Below are 6,127 nucleotides of genomic sequence, written 5' to 3'. Positions count from 1 at the left end.
TACATCCCTCCGGCTACATCTCTCCGGCTACATCCCTCCGGCTACCGGCTACATCCCTCCGGCTACATCCTCTGGCGATGCCTCATCTGAAATAGCATTATCATTTCAAGTTCATATCCAGATTAGAACTTTTCCGGCTTTGCATTGTCTGAAATAATGCAAACTGATTGAGGCTCAGGAGTTTTGCATTTTGACTATGTTGACAATCTTATGACAAAGCCAGAGCATTCTTAATTAGATTATTTGTTCAATTTTTTTTCATGGCTCTGCCAATGGGATGGAACTCTGTTATTAGTATAAAACAGCTTAGGCAGAGAGCATATTTTATTGAAAGATTTCTGGCAGTGAGGCATTAATGGCGTTGAAAGGTTGGGGCAGCAGCATTTACACTTGTCTTCAACTCAAGGTCCTTTTTAAGCAGTATGTTAATAAGGCTTTTATCCGAGACTCGTCAACAGAGCAGAGGGAAATCACTGTATGTGTCCCAAATGGCAATTGAGCTGGTAACCCTATGGGTCCTGGTCAGAAGTAGTGCACTGTATAGGGAATAGGGTGCCATTTGGGATGCTGCCTCTCTACCAGCCCATTCTAACGTAAAAGCACAACAGTCAGCAACTTGACTGTTGGTAAAATGTGTTATTAAGTCATGGCCATCTTTACAGTTAAAAAAAAAATCCCTTTGGCACTAATTTCAGACCCTTGTGGTCATTTTTCAAAACTCAAAACGGTCATCACTTGTAACACAGGCTGTCCAATGTTCCAAACATTGCATTGTGCATTCATATATTTAAAGAAACCTTGCACTTGCAGAATCATTGGTTCAAATAACTCATTTATCATGAAATACCATAGGAACATTCATTTAGGTCACCCACACACAAGATACCGATAGTTTCACTGTGTAGTTGTTCGTTCAATCATTAAATATTCTGGAGAAGGGTGGCTTGTTCGTGAGGCTTGTTCAATAGGGTATTAGGAAAGGAGAGTATGGGGGTAAGTACAGGGTGGTAAATTGTGGATGGGCCTGAAACCATGCTCGCACCATTTGAGCATGGTGGAACCTGACATTATCCAACACAATGACATAGGTCATGCCATCAGCTTTACAGACCTGATTTGGCTCATCAAGGAAGGTTACATTCGAACAGCGAATCATGTGGCTGCCTGCAACTCAATATATAGAGTATACAGAGTACAGAGCTTTAGTTGTTGTTTGACCTAACATTAGAATGGGCAAGATGCATAATCTAAGCAACTTTGACAGTGGTATGATTGTTGATGCCACAAATGGTGATTCCAGCATCTCAGAAACAGCTGCCTTCCTGGGATTGTTATGCACTATAGTCTCTAGAGTTTACAGAGAATGGTGCGATAAACAAAACACATTCAGAGAGAGGTCAGAGGAGAGTCCAGACTCATTCAAGCTAACAGAAAGGCCACAAATGCTCAAATAACAGTTGTTTAAACAGTGGTGTGTAGAATCGCATCTCTTAACGTACAATACCGTGAATAATTCAGGCTGTTGTGGAGGCAAAACGGGGTCCTACCCAGTACTAAATAATAAATAAAGTAACTAATAAAGTGTCCGGTGAGTGTACAGTAATGTCAAATCTGAAAACATGGTCTGGAAAAGTGGTACATGAGACCATAGAAACAGTGTCTGATAAAGAATGATGATGAAATATTACATCCATAGATAATGTAGTCCAATTGGTTCATGTTCCATGGTAATTGGTGTCAATGGATCTCGTTATCCTGAATCTTTCATGATCTAAACATGGAATATTGTTCGTCAGTTTCCATAAAACTATGCATTTAGAGTACTGCAACAGTTACTCATCATTTTGAGCAGTTGTATCAATTGATAGTTTGATCATTGTAATGAAATGAATAGACAGTCATCTCAGATGTAATGTGTGAATTGCATTTTGAAATGGTAATACTTTGATGTTAAGTTGTGTCATTTTGAACAGGTGATTGTAGTTAAATGAACAAATGATCTTAGCTTTATGTGTATTGCATCCAAGCAATTGGAAAGTGTTGGAGTTTTGAAAAATGTGCATTTTGATCATTGGTTGTGAGTTTTGTGTCTAGAGTTTTGAAAATGACATCAAGGTTTCCCAAAATTAGTGCCAAAGTGATTGTAAAAAACTGTAATTGGTCTGTGTAACAGTCTTCTTTAAGGAATACCATGTGGCTTTTCAAGATTTTCTCTGACCATGAGTCTACTACAGCATAAATTTTAAAAAGAGGCATTTTGTCAAATGGAGCTCTTACCTCCTCTCTGCAAATAAGTGTTTGTATGCGTGTGAGTGTGTGTTTGGATTCTGTGTGTGCAATGTGTGTGTGTGTGTGTGTGTGTGTGTGTGTGTGTGTGTGTGTGTGTGTGTGTGTGTGTGTGTGTGTGTGTGTGTGTGTGTGTGTGTGTGTGTGTGTGTGTGTGTGTGTGTGTGTGTGTGTGTGTGTGTGTGTGTGTGTGTGTGTGTGTGTGTGTGTGTGTGCGTGCGTGCGTGTGCTTCCTATGATATATCCTCCGGTTGATTCCAAAGAGGCTTCTGTGATGGAAGTGTGGACGGAGTCAGTACCCGTCTCTAACATGTGGGGGAGCAGTAGCTCTGTCCTCCATACTGTGTGTGTGTGCTTTGGCATTGGTGCATTTTTTAATATGCAGCTCCCCTACGATATATAACCCAAAGAACCTTGGACTGCTCTAAAATAGGTGTGCTTTGCTCCCTTCAACGGGTGTAATATAATCACTTACGTGAGAGATGCTACAGATATCCATCTCAGCTCTTAGGGTAATTTCGCAGCGAGCGTAAAACATTCGCAAATCTCAGTTAGTGATCTGTCTCTCCATGACATAATATCTTGCTAGTGTTTTATAAGGGGGAAATTGTTCGTAAAGTCACCGGGTTCCAGACCCTGACTGACACTGTCTAATATTGTCAGTTACTAGGAAGCCATCTCCGTGACCGATCATTTTAGTGTTAAAGTTTCAGCCCAATTTGTTTTTCCCAGCGAATTGCCAGTGACCAAGGTTACGTCTTGAATGGCACCTTATTCCGTATATAATGCACTACTTTTGACCAGGGCCCATACAGAAGTGCACTATGTAGAGGACAGTGTGTCATTTGGGACACAGACAAAGCGTCACGGGATTGTATCTATGCTAATGCGCAGCGCAGAGGAGTTGTTCCGTTCTCCACGGTACATAGAGCGATTGTAATATGCCACCGGTCAGTTGGAGTTAAGTGGTTTAGCGAGAGGCAAACTGAATGCTACAAGGGTGGGTGTGTGTGTTTGGGAGGGAGGGAGGGAGAGAGAGAGAGGTTTACTGTATCATAATTTGGTACTACAATATCATACACACGGTATCTTTCTCCTGTTGTGGTCTATGAACCCAAATCCAAGCCAATGTGAACTCTAATGTGTATCCCTTGTTTAGATGGAGAAGAAGAGTCTAAATCAAATCAAATTGTTCACATACACGTGTTTAGTGTTATTAGATGTTATTTTGGGTGTAGCGAAATGCTTGTGCTTCTAGTTCCGACAGTGCAGCAATATCTAACAAGTAATAACTAACAATTTCACAACAACTACCTAATAGACACAAATGTAAGTAAAGGAATGGAATTAAGAATATATAAATATACTGTATGTATGAGCAATGTCAGAGCGGCATAGACTAAGACACAGTAGATAGTATAGAATACAGTATATACATATGAGATGAGTAATGGAAGATATGTAAATATTATTAATCTGACATTATTAAAGTGACTAGTGTTCCATTTATTAAAGTGGCCAATAATTTCAAGCCTGTATATGTAGGCAGCAGCCTCTCTGTGCTAGGGATGCATATTTAACAGTCTGATGGCCTTGAGATAGAAGCTGTTTTTCAGTCTCTCTGTCCCAGCTTTGATGCACCTGTACTGACCTTGCCTTCTGGATGATAGCGGGGTGAACAGACAGTGGCTCGGGTTGTTGTTGTCCTTGATGATCCTTTTGGCCTTACTGTGACATCGGGTGCTGTAGGTGTCCTGGAGGGCAGGTAGTTTGCCCCAGGTGATGCGTTGTCAGGATGCTCTCAATTGTGCATCTGTAAAAGTTTGTGAGTGTTTTAGGTGACAAGTCAAATTTCTTCAGTCTCCTGAGGTTGAAGAGGCGCTGTTGCGCCTTCTTCACCATCCTGTCTGTGTGGGGGTTCCATTTCAGTTTGTCAGTGATATGTACACCGAGGAACTTAAAATGTTCCACCTTCTCCATTGCTGTCTGGTCAATGTGGATAGGGGGGTGCTCCATCTGCTGTTTCTTGAAGTCCACAATCATCTCCTTTGTTTTGTTGACATTGAGTGAGAGGTTATTTTCCTGACACCACACTTCCAGAGCCCTCACCTGGCTGTCTCGTCATTGTTGGTAATCAAGCCTACTACTGTTGTGTTGTCTGCAAACTTGATGACTGAGTTGGCGTGCATGGCCATGTTGTCATGGGTGAACAGGGAACACAGGAGGGGGCTGAGCACACACCCTTGTGGGGCCCCAGTTTTGAGGATCAGCGAAGTGGAGATGTTGTTTTCTACCTTCACCACCTGGGGGCGGCACATCAGGAAGTCCAGGACCCAATTGCACAGGGCAGTGTTCAGACCTAGGGCCTTGAGCTTAATGATGAGCTTGGAGGGTACTATGGTGTGCTGAGCTATAGATAGGGCATTGTGCAGTATGATGACGATCGCATCGTCTGTGGACCTATTGGGGCAGTAAGCAAATTAAATTGGGTCTAGGGTGACAGGTCGATATGATCCTTGACTAGTCTTTCAAAGCACTTAATGATGACAGAAGTGATTGCTACGGGGCGATAGTCATTTAGTTCAGTTATTTTTGCATTCTTGTGTGTAGGAACAATGGTGGCCATCTTGAAGCATGTGCAGACAGCAGACTGGGATAGGGAGAGATTGAATATGTCTGTAAACACTCCAGCCAGCTGGTCTGCGCATGCTCTGAGGACGCGGCTAGGGATGCCGTCTGAGCCAGCAGCCTTGCGACTCAAGTCGGCCATGGAGAAGGAGAGCCCACACTCCTTGGAAGCTGGCCGTGTCTGTGGCACTATGTTATCCTCAAAGCGGGCAAAAAACGTGTTTAACTTGTCCGGAAGAAATACGTCGTTGTCCGCGACGTGGCTGGTGGACCATTTAATTTTCCTTTTGTTGTCCTTGATTGTCCGTGTACCCTGCCACATACAGTACGTCTTGTGCCTGAGCCGCTGAATTGCGACTCCACTTTGGCTCTATACTGACGTTTTGCCTGTTTGATTGCCTTGCGGAGAGAAAGGCTACTCTGTTTGTATTCTACCATATTCCCAGTCGCCTTGCCATGGTCAAATATGGTGGTTCGCGCTTTCAGTTTTGCACCAATACTGCCCATCTATCCACAGTTTCTGGTGAGGGAAGGTTGTAATAGTGACAGTGGGTACAACATCTTCCTGGTCGTAATGCTGGTTATGCTGGTTTGTTACCATCACTCTGATATCCAACAGTTCGTCCCGGCAGTATGTAATAACACATAACATTTTCTGGGCTAACAATGTCAGAAATAATTCATTAAAAAAACAAAATATTGCAAAGTTTCCTAAGAACTAGAAGCGAGGCAGCCCTCTCTGTTGTACCATCTTTGGCGAGCAGAGAAAGAATACTGTGTACCCCTTGTTTAGAAGAAGAAGAGTCTATGGCGAGCAGAGAAAGGATACTGTGCATCTCTTGTTTAGACGAAGAAGAAGTCTATGGCGAGCAGAGAAAGGTTACTGTATATCCCTTGTTTAGATGGAGAAGAAGAAGAGTCTATGGCGAGCAGAGAAAGGTTAGTTTACATCTAGCTTGTCATTCTACTACATACTGTACTATCTTTATCTTTTGTTGTGGTCTTAATGCTAAAACCTGTGTTTAGTGAGGATGAGCTGAAGAAGAGGAGTCTATGTGCTCTCCTACCTTCACTTCCTCATTGTGATCACGCCCGTTAAATGCCTCTTGATTGGACGTTTGTTCTCATAAGTGTCAGATTCTCAGTAGCAGGATAGAGTTGTTTAAATGAGGCAGGCAGCTATAAATATTCCGCCTCTCTACCTCTGCAGTGG

The sequence above is a fragment of the Oncorhynchus gorbuscha genome, linkage group LG23 (assembly GCF_021184085.1).
Source record: "Oncorhynchus gorbuscha isolate QuinsamMale2020 ecotype Even-year linkage group LG23, OgorEven_v1.0, whole genome shotgun sequence".
Taxonomy (NCBI): domain Eukaryota; kingdom Metazoa; phylum Chordata; class Actinopteri; order Salmoniformes; family Salmonidae; genus Oncorhynchus; species Oncorhynchus gorbuscha.
The sequence above is the reverse complement of the archived record's forward strand: the minus strand, read 5'-3'. Positions refer to the sequence as shown.